The sequence below is a fragment of the Agelaius tricolor genome, unplaced genomic scaffold (genome assembly GCF_023055355.1).
Source record: "Agelaius tricolor isolate 1412-34295 unplaced genomic scaffold, bAgeTri1.0.p SCAF_1, whole genome shotgun sequence".
In the NCBI taxonomy this organism is placed as follows: domain Eukaryota; kingdom Metazoa; phylum Chordata; class Aves; order Passeriformes; family Icteridae; genus Agelaius; species Agelaius tricolor.
Genome location: NW_027269261.1, coordinates 27733037 through 27750264, shown reverse-complemented (window position 1 = coordinate 27750264; position 17228 = coordinate 27733037). Strand labels below are relative to the sequence as shown.

Sequence of the window (17228 nt, the reverse complement as noted above, 5' to 3'; positions counted from 1 at the left end):
TCCCACAGGCATACTACATTGTTGGGGATCTTTTCCAGATGCCATTTTGGACTTCAAATGGGTTCTTGGGATTGACTTTTTCTAAGTCACCCAGGTTGCAAGATGGGAACAATAAACTGCATTTCCCATCAGACTTTCACCAAGTAATTCTGAGAGTGCCACAGTTCATTGCCAGCTACACAGACCATTCCTGCATCTAGGATGGAGCCTGCAGTGTCTATCAGAACCAACATGGACTCCAGAAACAGAGTCACAGACATGTCTGAGAAAGCAAGCAGTAAGTTATGGTTGTTTTCAAGCCTCTTCTGAGGTGAGAGGAGGCCTCAGGGAAACATCTCAAAGTGTGAAACCATGACCAGATTAAAGGAGATTTAAAGCACAGATTAAAAGGAGCCCTTATTAGAGAACACATTAGAAGAAGTAGGACAACCAGAACATTTTCTCAGGATGTGCTCAGAACCACACAGGAATCGTTTCAAAGAGCAGTGGCTCATGACTGAAAGAGACAGTTTAAAGTGTTTTTGGAGATCATATGTCTCTCATCTTTACCACAGGTTTAGCCTTGCATGGGCAAACAGTCCAATTCCAGCACAAGGGGCGTCTCATTTATTACTAAATGATGCTATTTAAGTGTTGGCAGTTTGAAGTAAGGGTGCAATGCTAGATTTTTATGCTGTTAACCCTCTTCAGCATTTTTGGGATGAAAGCCCATTGAGTTAACCTCCACACAGTGGCTGGGTGAGAGCAGAGCTTATGGTCAAATACTACTGGTTCCAGTGCTTATTTACCTAAGTGATTGTAGTGTCTCCAGTCAGGCTATTTCCATTGATAAAGACCATTCTTATGGTAAAGGAATGTACTAGTAGGGTTTTTTTGGTTGTTTTTGACTGACAAGTAAATGGACTTTTACTGGCAATATCCCTAAAGTACAGGTAGCTGTATGACTAGAACAAGATTTACCTGAAGAAACTCAAACATTCATATTGAACTTGCCTTAAAATTTAAATGTCAGAGTTTCCTATCTTTGAAATATCTAACTCCCACTGATTCCAGTGAAATAGATAATAATTACCCTTGAGGATTTGAACCTGGAGCATAACAGAAGGCAAAATATAACTCACAGAAATAATAGAAAAATAATTATATCATAAAAATAACTTGTAGTGCTGTTGCAGTGAATAATCTGCACTTGGATATTTATTTTAAAGGAATTTCAAGATTTATAAATCTGGTTCTACAGTGTTTTAGAATTCAAATCTGAGATAGACCATGTTTATTTTCAATGCCACAAATGTATGAATTTAGTTTAAAGTGGTTCAGCCTACAAGAATGAGTATGACTTTCTTGACAGGCTCTATTTTCTCCTATATGTATTTGATAATGTAAGCTACAGAGTCACTCTGTTCTGCCTGTGTAAAGACTGTACCTCTGCAAAATTCCAAAAGCTCTCAAACCAGTGTGCTAGAGATAACAAGCTATATTGACTGTTATAAGAACAAGATATGTATTGAGCTTTGATGTTAGCTATCACCCGTGGGAAACATTACTAGAAATTGGCAACAGCCAGCATTTAACTTTGGGTGACAGAAAATGTAAGCTATGAGGTTAGTCCCGAAATCCAAGTGATTTTGGTCAAGGAAGTCAAGTTTTCAATTTAAGCACAAACCACTGTAATTACAAACAGGCAGTTTGTACCTGCAGACAGACAATGAACTGTCTGATTGCCCAAACAACACTTAACACTTCTGGTGTGCTTTCGAGTGAGATGCTTTTTGGTGTGCTGAATCTAGATACGCTTACCTTGGATTCAGTAGAACATAACGGATTTTCAGATACCTTGTGGTCTCACTTTGTGAAATTAAAACATTCAGATAGCTTTCCACTCTTCATCATCTGTATTATATCACTTATCAACCAACTGAAGGCTCTATATTTTAATCCTTGGAAAGACTGCTACACCTCATATTCCTTAGAATCTCCCTAGGCCACTCAAGTAAAATTTGGACAGTATATCTGAGCTTCTCATTCAGAGCTGGAGCTGAGTCCATCATTCCCTGGGCTTGGCCTCTGCTTTTTGAGAGAAAATTACTGTAGTGCCATCTAGTGCTACTCTGCTGATCCTTGTGTTTGCTGTATAGTTTCCAAGGACATTGCTCTGGATTCAATGCTTCTATCTCTAAACACTCTGAAACCTTGAAAATGCAGTTACCTTTCTTGGCAATATTAGCCATTTTTTCTCAGGCAAGTCATCATATAGATTATATACATTTCTATAACAGACTTTGCAGCAATGCATTAAAATTGGTTTTGAGCAGTGTGACAGTATGGAGCTGGAGATTATCTTGCAAAGAGCATGTGTTCCCATATCTTCAAAATGTGCAACTTTTAAAAATAGGAATGCAGAAATTGCTCTGGAAAGTATGCCTATAGAAGGGAAGGAATCCTTGTTTCAGGGATGATTTGAAGCATCAAGCCCAGCCCAGCTGGTGAAGAAACTATTCTTTTCCCTGTATATGTGGGGTGCTATATCTGTTGAAAAACTCACAGGGATTGTCACAGAAGAAGAAGACTTCCAAGACATTCTGTGCAATTCTGTTCACTAAAATGTACTTGGTTCATGAAGTAATTCTCCCTATTAACCCATCCAGGTCTCCTACATTACAAGACTAGGAGGACTAGAGGATTTTGGTATGGATATGGGACAGTTGCCCTAGCTGTAGTTGAAAACCAATTACCCAAAAGGCAGCATCTGGCTGTCCACAGCCTGAAGCAGTGTGCCTTAAGACACCTAGTGCCATATTTTTGAACTGTTTTTCAAGTATTCCTACAAAGACAGCCCCAGTGAGAAACCAATTGGAAGCAAGCACCTGGGGGCTTGTGAAGATCCTGCTGGGTTCCTGTTGACATCTGCAGAAGTTTTTGAATCTGACCTCAGGACACCTTGAGGTCAAGTAAACCTGCTTTGCTAAAAGTGACTGATTTTATGAGCTGTGGTACAGTGTGACCTGTGGCCTGTGTGATTAAAAAAAGTAGCTGCTGTTGCCAGATGTTCCACATGTCTCCCCTGACCTCTTATTTAAAGTGCTGGCAGCAGCTACCCACCAGCAGTCCAGCTCCCAGGGGGCCAAATGACTATTTCTGTTTTCTTGAAGAGCTCTAATCTTGACACATTTATCTGAAGTAGTTTGAGACCATGCCCATGATAACAGTTGGGGGGTAAATAATTTCAGGTATGTAACAGGTTCCACTTAGATCAGTAAACTCTATTCTATGATTTCTTTCATCTCACAATCATTATAAAGTTCAAGAACTATATTGGGCTTGCTCTTGAAAAGTCCTACCGACACTCCCAGCATTTGCCTTTTCATCACACCTTCAATATGGATCTAAAATTAGACTCTGTTCCTGAAATGAATATATTGCTCTTCAATATACAAGCTGCAAATTGAACAACAAATTCTTGTCTCAGCATGGAATTAACTTGAGGTAAGATACAAAGTTTTATGTTTTGCCACATCTAAGATAATAAAGTAAATAACAGAAATTATTTTCCATGTCAGCTTGAAACTTACAGCAATTTACTGGCTCACAGAGCAAACTTAGCCTGAGAGAGGAACCACAGGTAAGATACTAAAATAGGCAAGAGAGGGAAGCTTATAAAACTTTAAATGAATATTTACAAGAATTTAACCCAACCTAGAAATCTAGAAGCATTATCACTTTTTTTAAAACTTAGGAATAGGCACAAACTTCCACATACTTGATATAAATGTCTAGACCTTATTTTGTTTGACTGAATTCATGTCTATTTAATAAGCAGAATGGTGCCAACAATTTTATAGAGAGCTCCACATGGTTCTTTTTCCTCTGGAATGTCTCCAAGCAAGTCACACTCTTAAAAAAAATATTTGGCCCTCATCCTGTAAAGCCTTGTGTATGTGTCAAATTTTACATGCTGTGAAGAGCCTCATTGATTTAAAAAGAGTTAGTCACTAAGTAAAATGTTAAGCCTCTGTACAAATTTCACCAAGTTCAGAACTTTTGTTTGAAATATATTTATGTGTTCTCAAGCTTCCTTTTGGAAGAGCCTCTACTGTCCATTGCTCCATTTTTCTGTATCCAGCACTTTCTATAGCTGTTCTAGTATTACTCCAGCCCAAATTTGCTAGAACATTTCACAAGATCCTGCAAGCTGTGGAAGAGGAAACTGCAAGTAGGAAACTTATCCAGTCTGTATTTTTCACAGATCAAGAGTGCAATTCATGATCCTTTGAGCACTATTAATATATTTTTGTGAGTTAGTGACAGATAGAATTTGATCCAAAGAATTTTTTAAAATCCACTCAGCAGGATGCCCCCTGCTCCCCACCATGAATGCCAATAACTTTAATCTTAAAAAAAAGTTTCTAGTGCTGTTCCTGAAAAAAAATTCAAATGTGACTTAAGAATGACATGGTATAGTACCATCTTCCTGAATTCACAGAAGATTATTCCAGAGTCTCTGCTGCTGCCCAACACCTTCTCGAACTGCAAAGGGGTACAAAAACCTTATGTGAGAAGACACTTTTCAGATTTTGCCTTGTAAGTCCTACAGAATGACAGCAAACCTAACATCTTCCTGAAGTCTTTGAGGTGACAGTATAAGCTATTTCAGAGGTGCTCACTGTCTATCTTGGACCATGCTCAAGTTAGAAAACTGAAAGCAGTGATTTATAATTACCATCTGACTGCCATCCATTTGGAACATATCACAGGAACTGTGGGAAAGACTGATACAGTTTAATTTAGGGACATTCTTACTGACTTTTACTTTCCATTCTATGTTAGCTCTGATAAGAGTTTCAATTTTAAGACTGTGCTAAATATGTCTTAGCAGTAAAATATGCCAAGAGTGAGAATGAGCTATCTAAATTTTACTCTTTTGTAAAGGTCAGGATTACACTCCCATTCTATCTAGAAAACATTTCACACATTTTGTGAGCACAGTGTATTAAACAAAATTGAGCTGATTGACAGTGGCACAGCTTGAGACAGTACACAAGTGTCTCATTAATTTAAAATGTCAGATAGATGTTCTGCTCTGGTATACTTCAAACAGGGTAAGAGATTTAGATATAACAGGTGTAGATCACTTTTCCATTTACTCCACAAGCAGTAGGTATAACTTAGGAAACAATATAGAAACAGAAAGCTTTAAATACAAGTACTTCCTTCCCCTAGGAGTTGTACAGGGGAGCCAACACATGTGACTTCTGAAGATTCAGTGAAATCTGGCTTCACCTTTTTCCTGCATATCATGGGATGTTTGTCATATGAAGTTCTCCTCTCTGATACTGTTCTGACTGCTAAACCTTTAACCTTGATTTCTGTCTGAAGGACTTTTTCTTGTCTGCTTTCTTTTGCATGGTTTGTTTTGTTGGTGGGTTGGTTGGTGGTTCTTTTGTTTTGTTTTGGCTTTGGTTTTGATTTTGTTTTTAGGGTTTGTTGTTTTTTTTTTTTTTTATTACCCTTTGCTGCTTTTACCTGTGGGACTGAACTGGTCTAATTTGTCCTTTCTTTCATGGATGATCCTGAACATGGTACCAAGCAAAAACACAGTAGGGAACCAACCACTGGGAACCAACCACTGCTCCAATACAAGTCCTTTCCAGAGACCTGTGTGAATAAACGATCTCTCGACTCAACCTGATGCAGGAAGATAACAAACCATCTACTGCTATATTAAGCATGTATTTCATAAATAAGAGTCACATAAAGGGTGTGTGCACATGAGCATGAAGAGAGAGTCAAAACCCTGTTCTAGAAGATATTGTTGTTGGGTGTTAGAAGTTGATGCAGCAAGACTTGGAGTTTACAAAGGTGAAGAAAGGAAGGAGCAACAGTGTAGGAAGAGAGCTGGGGAGGGGAGGGTGTGAGTAAAAACCAGGATGCACAGGAAGAGTGAAAAGTGGGTGAATGAACTAGAAGAGAAGCAGCAGACAGCAATGGGCTGGCAAATGGAGGCTGATGCAGAAATAGCAGAAGCCAAATGTTGGAGTTCAGGATTGTGGGTTGTGTCCAGAAGAACAAGGCCCCTTCCAGCTGTTGCTGTGCATCTCTAGGCAATGGGAGAAAAGAAAGCATTTCAGCCCTATGGCTTTTACTCCCTGATCTCAGCCTTAGATGGATGCTTTGAGGAAGAACTAAGTTTTAAAATGCTGAGTGAGACTGAAAGAAACAAGAAGGGAAGGTGAGATAGGAGTCAGGCCTCAATGTGACTTGTGATTTTATTTCAGGCTGCTTGCCAACACGTTTTATTTATTTTTCTGGTTACTATTGGATAATATAAAAATGTGTGTCAAGTTATGCCCTGTCAAAGGTGATCAGAAGGCTTTCAGTCCTTAGCAGGGAAAAGGTTCTGCCACACCCCAGATTAAACATTTCATAGGGCCAAGGGCTGTCTGTGAGTGCAGTGCAGAATTCAGCTGGAGCTGTGTGGGCTGGAGGTGGTCCCTGGTAAAGATACCAGATAAACGTGAGAGCAAACTGGAAACTGAGCTGTGAAGAAGCCTGTAAATGTCAATGTCATCTGTAGCATAACATCACACTGAAATAAAATACATTTATAATTTACTTTTCCAGCATTAAGAAAGATTCAGATACCTTGATGCCCTTGAGTATGGCAGGTCAGTTCCTGGGATCCTCTTCCCAGCTGTGCTGCTCTTCCAGTGGGAAGGAGGCTGTGTGAACGGCACTGAGACCCTGACTTGTAGTTGTGAAGGCAGCAGGGAGTCCATTTCAAACTGTCTCACCCCAGATATCTTCTTTATTCCTTATTTCAGCACCTTTAAGAGTGAAGAGGAAATTGGTGAATGCACACTGGATCCTGTCACTGAGCTTCAGGTCTCAGGTGCGAAGGTGCTGCAGCATCCATCTCCCTAAGGCTTGGGGTCCTCCATCAGCCTCCACTGCTAGAGCAGGAGACTTCCAGAGCCAGCACTGCAAAGCCAGCCTCTGGAGCAAAGGAGGGATGGAGAGAGTTATTTCACCCCTTCTCTGTTCCCTGTTGTAAAGTAACAGTGCATGGGCAAGTCGTTTTCATAAGTCACTACAGATTAGCTGGTATTTAATAGGAGTTGCTGGTGTTACTTTCAAAAGAACTGACATGTTGCAGGATTGTCAGCTCTGGAGCCAATCTCTTGCAAAGATATCCCATTTCACATTGCTGACTAACACACCCGTCTCTCAGTGGCACTGTTTCTTATCCCTTCTGTTTAACAGTCAGATTGATTTTCATTCTTTATTGCCATTTCTTTAGTTTTACACAGTTCACTGCTGTAAATCCAAATAATCTCCATCTGGAATATCACTTTGGCTCTCTTTTTTCATATTACTGGGAACTCAGTTTTGTCAGTGTTTCAGTTCAACATTGTCTTCTTTTTTTTTTTTTTCTCCAATTTTGGTAGTGAGTTGCTGGAAGGATATTAGATGAGTTTCTTGGTGGATTGCATTAGCTTCTCATTCTGATTTAAAGGTACCAAATGCTAAAAGTTAACAGATTATGTCACAGCAGAGATAATTTTTTTTCAAAAAACAGGAATAATGCTTGTAATGGATTCCTTTTTTGTCCTCCCAATACTTGCTGTATATTTGTGATGGACAGTATCAAGATGGCAAGTTTATATATGAACTTTCACAACTGTGCATTTGTTTTCTGAAGTCTCTGTAACTCCTTCATGATAGTGGAATGCCTTTCACCCTGCTCCAGTATTTATACAGCTTCATGTCTCAATAAGTTTAAATTTCATTTTTATTTAATAGTGATGATGTGGATTTCTATATAACTTCACTTGTCTTTCCATAAGATCATTTTCTTTCTATTATTCTTTTCCCTTACAAATGTAAGCAGTATCTTAGAACAGACTTACCTCTTTACCAAGTGTTCAATTAAAATCATCTAAAGGTTCCTCTTTATGATTTATGTACTTGCAGAGCAGAAAGCAATGAACTAATTCAGGACAAGGCTCTGTCCTCTTTTTCACAGTAGATCCAGAAATCCCTGCTGACTGGTCTGGAGTTGTAATGCCTTACTTAACATAAGAACAAAATTTTTCCTTTAATGTGTAGCCAGCAGCACAGTTCTCATATTGTCAGGAGGGTGTTAATTCCTAGTAGTGTTTAAACTTTGCTTTCAGAATGGTTACAAAGTTATCAGATCTTTTTAAAGTGTGGTCTGAATTTACATTGATAAATTTAGGTGTTTCACAGAATTACAGCAGAAATCCATTACACCATAAAATAAAGACAATTGATTTTTTTAAATTTTCCCTTCAAATTTGAATGAATTTAAATCTCTTTGACTGCCTTGGCCATCCTTTTCCACAGTACACGTTTAGGGTGCTATTGAAGCAAGTTGACACCTACTGGTGCAGCCAATCAAACTCTCTCTAATATGAGGGATTAGCTGTAGATGTCTCTTAAACATTTTCCCCTTCCTTGGGCCTAACATTTGGCAGATTCATAATCTGTTCAAGGGCCTTTCTGTAACATGGCTGAAATGTGTTTTACAATTAACTGAGCCAAGAAAAGGGCACAGAAATTATTCTTCTTACTTTCTGTTCATTTAGCACTGCTGTGTGATTTGAGATTTCCTGACAGAAAAAAAATACTTGGTTTGCTGATGTGACTTCTATGATCTGAAGTAAATATTGTGAAATTTGAACAGTTTGAAAAAGAGTTTCAGTCTTTTTCAATTTTTAATAGTCTACTCTTATCCAATTCTGTAGATTTCATTCTAGGCTTCTGCATGTAAGTTTAAAAAATCCTGTCCCAATAAATGGAGCTTCTCTTCACTAAGAGGGACACTGAGAGAATACTTCCCACTCCACACAGGTAAACTCCCTTCTCTTCTGGGGCCAGAGCCCTTGGTTTTACCTTGAGGGTTTCAGGGAAACTGGAGAAGGCTGGCCTGTGGATCCCTTGGCATTTGCCATTTCAAAAGCCAGGCTGGGTATCTTTCTACTGGAAGTGGTGGGCTTGATTAGTGAAATCCAGCTGCCCCTACCATGGCAGAATAAGACAAGATGACCTGCAATGACTCTTTCTGGCTGCAGGGCTTATGAAGAAATGAAGTGATTAAGGGACATACAGAAAAAGCCCATGTTCTTGAGGAGTCCTCCTGCACAGGAGGAACAGTCAATATGTTCATGTGCACAAAAAGCAGAGTTAGAGAGGCTTAAAAGATCTTCAAATTATTTCCCAAGATCTTGAAACTTTGCTTTCTATTTTTTAGGTAAAGGTTTTTCATAGAATTAGTCTATAATTTGAACACATGTGACAACTTTTATTATTTTACTGCTCCTGACAGAGCAGTACTGGCACAGCACTGTAACAGCACTGACACTGCCTGCAGGATTCCCATGTGCCACTCACTCTGTCACAACACATTTTTCTACCTCTGGAATGCTTTTCAATTCTTATTGACTGCTCTCATCTACAGTGGAGAGACAGTGAAAAAAGTTGTGGGTTCTCCTATCATATGTTTGCTTCCTAGAAAGACTTATTGCTTTTGTTGAGATATTTATGAAAACTTATTAAATTTGGCTTAGAAAACATATGAGTTGCATTATTGTTTCAAGAGTTGCAATGATTTAAAGAAAGTATCTTATTATAGCTCCTAGGCTCTGAAGAAGCATAAGTTTTCCATAAAATAATGCTTTATTTTTCAAAAAGAGTTGGTTTTACTCCACAGGCCAAAAGCTAAGACATTTGAGAATGTGAAAATCTTTTTCTATTTTCATTGGAAAAGAGTTCCCCTTTCTGATGATATATGATCTTACAGCTTTGTAAGGTGATATTAGCCTCCATTACTGCTAACATTTATTTTGGAGAAAAAGTCAGCAGGGAGGACTATGGGGCTTAGCAAGAGAGTAGAGACCATTGTAACTACATTCATTGTCCTGGCATTTCTAATATTTCTTCAAATAAATTCATCTTAGTGTTACAGATCCATTACAGTTAAATGCCAGTCAGCTTTACAGTGTTGTAATGTGGTTTTAGGATTTAGAATGACATCATATGAAATTGTTTCTCAGACCACTGTATTTTTTCAAAATAAAGTTCATTGTTAAGATAATTATTTACCTTGTCTCTCCTTACAGATTTGCCTTTTTTTAATAACAATGCTGCCTCCACACTTTTCAGGGCCATGCATGGGGCTGGGCATCTCAGCTGCAGTCCCAGACTTGTTTAAAGGTTAGTGTGAAAAAAAGGAAGTTATGGAGTGAAGTGAAAACAATTAAATGGAAGGAATTAACTGAAGTGCAGTGAAATGAACAGAAATGTAATGAAACTGTACTCATGGAAATCTTGAGATATCATTTGCTTTCATACAAATAAAGAATTTTCATAAAAGGAAATTAAATGAGAAATTAATAAATGAAATAAGAAGAGAGGAAAGGAAATAGAATGTAATTAAATGAAAATTTAAAAAATGAAAATTCTGAAATGAAAACAATTAAACACAATTGAATGGATGGAAGTTTAGTGAAATGACGCAAATCTTTATGAAATCATAATTATGAAAATCTCAAAATTTCATGGGTTTTTTCATAAAAATTCTTCATTTCATGAAAGGAAATGAGATGAGAAAAGAAGGAATTAATTGAAATGAAAAGACAGGAGAGGAAATGGAATGGAATGGAATGGAAATGGGGAAAAAAGGAAAATTCTTAGAAGTTTTTTTTAATGGAATGGAATGAAGTGCAGTGTAATGACCCTAACCTTAATGAAATGATACTCATTAAAATCTTGAGATTTCATTTCATGAAGGAAAATGAAATGAAGAATTTTAATTTCATGTAAGGAAATAAAAGGAGAAATCAAGGAATGAAGTGTAATGAAAAGGCAGGAAAGGAAATTGAATGAAAAAAATGAAACTGAAAAAGAAGAAAATTCTTAGGAAAAATTATAGGAATGGAATGGAATGGAATGGAATGGAATGAACCTAAAGTTAGTAAAAGTATACTCATGGAAATCTCAAGATTTCATTTCCTTTCATGAAATGAAAATTCTTTATGAAATGAGAAATCAAGGAATGAAATGAAATGAAATGAAATGAAATGAAATGAAATGAAATGAAATAAAATGAAAGTGAAAAAAAGAAAATTCTGGAATGACTTACAGGTGTTCTAAGCCCTTTTTCAGCAGCAGCTGGAGTCTGCTTAGTGTGTAAGAAGACAACAGATGCTTCTGATTAGGCAACTGAACCTCAGTGTTTCCACAGTATGTGCTTCAGGAAGGAGTTTCTCTTTCCTTGAAATATTTGATGGAATTTGCCAGAATCTGAACTATTATAGCTGGAAAGTTTTTCCTGAACTTTGAATACATCCCTCTCAGTCCTAATTTTTTGCCAGCTGTAATCTTGTTGAGTGGTCAGCTTGAAATAAAGAGTATGGAATGTAAAATGCAGTTACAGTCAACCCTAAGTAATAATTCTGTAATTTATTTTACACTCATGAACATTCAGGTTGCAAGTACAGTGCATACACCTATCCTAAAGTCTTAAATTCCCTGAATGCAAACACTAATCTGGGGATATGAGGGGTATGGGGAATGCTACAGACATCTGTGGTTGTGATAAAAGGAGTTAAATGCTTTGCTCTGTCTTCAGTTTCCTGATGACAGGAGTGGAAAACAATTACCATTTTTCCAGTTGAATCCTAAGTTTATTGTCTTGGGAACATTCCTTACAGATGACAGAAAGGGAAGAAACTATCCTACCAGATGTTCTTTTAGCTATTCCATTACTTATCTCTCCGGCCACTTGGAAGTCTGTGTATTTGGTTTATTAAATATTACAGCTTACTGTTTAAAATACCATACAACAGAACTGCTAGAACTGCTATGTTATCCTCCTTTGTTCAGCTCTTATCTGACAAGGTCATTGTTTAATGAGTCCAGGCACATAAAACCTTCAAGACACAGTAAGACAATAAACTGTTCTCTTTTTCCTATCAGCTGTAAAATCTGCAGGGTGACTGACAATTATAAACACCTCAGGAGGCGAGGTATGAGATCCTTTTTAATACTGAATTCTGATATATACATTCTGTGTTGGAGGCATGGTCTCTCTAGCATGTGTTAAGCAAATAAATTGTAACATATTAAATGTTCCATTCTTAAGGCTCTGTTGCATCTTGTTAATGTACACTCAACATTAGTAACATCTCCCCCTGCCCTTCTCTTCTGTTTCTGCATCAGACAGAAAAAGCTAATTTTTGTGTTTCAGATTTCTGGGCAGTTCTGGTGAAGTTCTTAAGCACTTTACAATAAAGTATAAACTCCTGCCCCTGTGCTTCCTACATGGCACACATAGCTCAGTGAGGAATGTATCTTTCACAGGACCTTACATTCTATATTGGTCTGTACTTTAAAAATACATGGGATACAAACATTTAAATAGGTTAACTGCATTTGGTTCTTACTGTCTCTTTACTAAGACAAAGCAATACAGTGGCTAAACTCCATGCCATGATCTGTGTATGACAGAGTATGAGTACACACTTCTGAATTAGCTCAGAGTACCTTTGTTCTGATGAGAATGAGTGCAGTGATCTGGGACAGAAATGAGAAATGGATGGACAAAGGCAGCACAGTCATTGTCCAAGACAGGTTCATAGTTAGGCACAAGCGGCTTCCTGCCACCACTGCAATTTGCACATCCAGAGGCAGCCAAGGCATGCCAGTTCTAGGGGGAAAAAAAAGGGTAGGCATATTATTAAATTGATGGGAAAGGTCATGTATAGCTGTCACTCCATCTGAGCAAAGTAAATACAGGTTTTCCTGAAGTTTAACAGCATGAACAAGACCAGAGATCTATAGCTGGAAGGAATTTTCTGGTATCATTACTCTGTTCTCCAGCATCAGCCCAGAATAATGTCAATCACGCTATTCCTGACAGATGCTTATTTATTAACCAGTTAAGGTGATTCTGCAGTAATCACAAGCAGCATTCCCCCATGCTACTTCATTGCCCTTCTAACCTGACAGCTTTTCTAATTGCTAATGCAAATCTGGCTACAAACTAAGGTAATTATTTCTTAACTTTGTTCCTGCAGTAGTACAAAGCCAGTTGAATCAGTTTCATGAAAACTGAAAACATAGTCAGCAGATTCCTATAATTTCCCTTTTCTCAGTTTCCTCATTTTTTTAAGCCTAAATTCCTTCAATCCTTTCTCACAGCTCAGGGTTTCTGAACTGCCTGTCAACTTTTCTCTCAGCTCTCTCTAGTTTTTCATTCTTTTAAAAACACAGTGCCCAAAATGTCGCTCTCTATTCCAGATGTGGAAGGAAAATCACAGTGCCAAACAGACCCCAAAAATTATCTTCTTTGGCTTATGTGTGGTCCTGTTATTAAAACTACCCAGAAGATTGTTGGTTTTGCAATCCTGCCATGGCAGTGACTTGTGTTCAGCTTGTGACCCATGTAAGCCAGGGTGCTTCACTGCAGAGAGGGCTGTGGTGAGCCCTGCTTAAGGGTCTGAGCTGACTCTGAGGGACACATGAGAGTGGATCACAGGGTAGATCACATCATGTTGTGACAACTGTGAGGGAAGAGGGCCTCAGGGCCTGTACCCACCAGCCACAACCCAACTAGACACAGTTCAAGGGTAATGCTGTCAGATAGTTTCCACAGGGACCTAGGTGCAATCAGTCCCAGAGCAAGGCTTGTTCCTGCTCCTGGTTTTAGGAGTAGATCCTTGCATTCATCAGATCATTTAATACAATAAAAATGGACTGAAACAAAAGTAAATGGAGTAGAGTGCAGTGGGGAACAGAGATGTCAAGCACATGCAGGTCAGTTGACATACTTACAGGTCACGGGTCTCAAGACTGTCATGCCTATTCTTTTCACCTTCCGTGTGCTGAAGAAAGCCCAGAGGAGGGAGTTCACACCACTAATGGTGTGCTTTTCTTCAGGGAGCTTCTTCTCATCATGCTTCTACCTCCAAATTAGTAGAGGGTTCATCCCACCTAACATTTAGACTGGCATCATGTGTAAGCCCCTTTTGGTTTTTTCAGTAATCTGGGAAAAAAAACAAACTACCTTTCAAGCCCTGGATTCTCCCCATCACAAATGTCTTAGAGATGAGGTATGAATCATCTCCTGAATGTGCTGCCTCTCTCCATTGATCAGTGAGGAGTGACTAGGTCAGCCTTAGGCCAGCTGTCAAATAATTTGACAGCTATGTAAAGGCAATCACAATAATTTCCTTAATGATGCGTCAGACTCTCTAGTCAAGCTGATTACTTTTCCAGAAAAGCACTCATAATCTGTTCCACACATAACAAAATTCACTATATGTATGAGAATCCATAAAATTTAGTTTAAATGCTGAATATCCTCTCTGTTTTCTGTCTTCCACACATCCTCTGCCTCTAGCTCTAGTTATCTACAGCAGATTGTATTTTCCCAGCCATTCCTGGCAATACCTCAATAACCAGCAGCTGGGTCACATTCGTGGAGCCACAAGAACAAGACAAAGCTATCAGTTAGAAATTGTATCTCCTCTCCCCAGCTTTCATTGGCCTGGCATGAACTGACAAAGGGATGTCACTTTTTTTTTTGCCTGCCCACATTTCTCACAGCACGTAGAAGGAAATGCAATTTGCTGTCACAGCAATTTTTCCCTTTCACACTTGGCTAGCCACACTGTACATTTCACACAGATCTTTTCACTCAGCTGCTGCAAGTAATGGGCCAGAGGTATCAGAAATCAGAGACTGTGGTGTCTCAGCTCTGTTAGCAGCCATAGAATTCTATGCTAAAACAATACTTTACTCATCTTACTAAAACAAATACTTTGCTAGCAAACTCATGAAATGCAAACTGTTGACAGAAAGGTTTTGCTGGCAGATTTTTGCAGAGTGGCACGTGTACTAATACATACATTTATATGTATCTTTGGTTCTGCCAGCCTTCATGCAAGAACCAGAAGGTAAACATCAATCCCTAGAAAGAGGAATAATTAGCAGCTAAATGTGGAATGCAAAGGGCTGCTGTTATGGTTGGGTCAGAAGCTGCAGAACAGCTCTAATCTAGAGCAGAAGCAGAAGATAATTTTCCTCATCCTCATCCAGGCTGTGCTTGAAGATTTACCTAACATCATACTTACCTCCATGAAGAGTACAGTGCATTTGCCACTAGTGGGCACACAGAGGTCCTTTTCTGACACTGATCTACTAGTTCCAGTGTAATGTCATGGGAGAGACAAGGGAAATCAGAAGCACAGAAAGTCTTTTCTGTATCCTGGTCTGCTATATTTGTATTTGCTAACTGGAAAAACACAGTTGTGTAAAATTAATTAGGTGATGGTTCAGAGCACTGTTAGCTTTTATTTTGGCTGAAAGCTCTTAGTAGTGATGTCCTGTACTCAGTGGTTGAGAGTTGGTCTGCATTTTCAAACACTAGATGGTGCCAAGGGTTCACATATAAAGAAAAGCATCGAAAATACTCAATTTACTGGCAATACTGGTGTAGTTTGGTCGTTCTGTAGTTCTGAATTAGTTCAAAATCTATTCTTAGAATGTCTCATTACCAAGGAAGTGACAGGGAAAAAAATTCCGTACAAGAGGATTCTAATCCAAGCAACCCAAGTCACAGCTAAATTATTGTTGGAGTCCCCAGAGAGAACAGCAACTCAGACATGAAGTTTCAATACAGGGATGTTATCAGCATGGACCTAGTGTTTTCTTGGATAGAAAATGTTATATTTGCTCATTCTGGTGCTCTTACTGGTTGCACTATACAACCAAACTCTTGGAAACGAGAAACAAATTACCCCAACTTTAAATCAGAAATGCATAATATCCTCTGCATACTGCTTTACAGCAATATCTGGGGAAAAATCTGTAGCCATTTTTCAAGCCAGTATCATACTTTCTTGACGCAGTTTGTATGAAACTGTTCATCTGTGAGACTATGATACTGATAGTTTGCAAGAAACTGTTATTAAATTAACAGCAAGAAAGGTCAAAAAAAAAAAAAAAAGAATATTTGATACCTCATTAGCCTTTCCATTCTAATACTCTATTGTTTCAAGTTATGGACACTGTTCAACTTTCCCAGTCCTGATTTTCCTGTTTGTACTCAGTCAGAGTTCTGGGGAAGAGGAATGTCTGTCTGCCAATGATATGCAAGAAGTGTGGAATAATCTGAGTTTTGGGGAAAGTGCCCAGTTCATGCAGTTACCTGTCAGCACAGGGGTTAGATCCTGATCCTGCATTCAGAAGGATTCTCCTAAGGAACCTCTCATAGATATCAATGTAACTGGACAGAGAGTCTGTCTTCACAGTGGAGAAAAGTACCACTTCTTAAAGTCTACTGATCCAAGTCTTAAGGAAGGATCCTTGGATCCATGCTTGATGAAAAATTCCTCCCTGGAAACCGGGCTGGGATGCCTCCACAGTGCAGTCTCTGTGTGTCCTGTGGCAGCACCATGTACAGAAAGAAAGGAAGTTCCTCCTGGATGACCAGCTCATAGGTGCCTCTCCCATGGCTGACCCAGTCCCCAGGACACAGGAACAATGTGCTGCAGCCAGCACAAAGCAGGCTGAGCAAACAGAAGGCACCTTGTCTCTGCTGTTTGTACATCCTGCACTTACCAGAGCTGTGCTGCCTCAACCAACTTGTATACAGAAGCTGTGGTGGGGACAAACATTCCAAAGGGGAAACAAGAATGTATCTCTGCCTAATGGATGGTGATGTCTGGAGATACAACAAAGTGTAAGGAGTTGTTAAGAATGAAGACAGATCAATAACACAGAATGATCTGGGTGACATGGTCAAGTGGACACAGAAGACATAATCAAATATAAAGTTTTACATCAAGGATGAAAGCAAATTCATATTCAGACAACTGGTGAAGGCTGGGTGAGCTCTCATGTGAAAATGTGACATTGGAAAGGATTTGGCAATGAGTAAGGTGGATTGACTGCTGAACATTCAGCCTGTGCTCTGATTCTGCAGCCAAAAGCACTAATGCAATCCATAAATGTACTTATAAATCAAAAGTGAAGGGGCCTATTTGACATTTGTGTGATTGATCTCTACTAATTTCAGTGTGGAGACACTAAGAATGTTTAGAGTAGACTCATAGTTGCCATTAAAAATTGGAAAGCAGTTTGCAGTGAAATATTTCAGGAATTTGGTTTGCTTTGCTTATGAAACTTATGTAAGTCTATGACCC

The 17228-nt window shown here is 38.8% G+C and overlaps 1 protein-coding gene across 1 annotated transcript in view; it reads right to left on the bottom strand.

Annotated features, from left to right (window-relative positions):
• SOCS5 (suppressor of cytokine signaling 5) overlaps positions 1 to 17228 on the bottom strand; it is a 57523-nt gene that overhangs the window by 38439 nt on the left and 1856 nt on the right. Inside the window, exon 2 of the mRNA XM_071427770.1 lies at positions 6643 to 6824. The gene's annotated coding sequence lies outside the window, so the exon portion shown is untranslated. The remainder of the gene's footprint in view (positions 1 to 6642; positions 6825 to 17228) is intronic.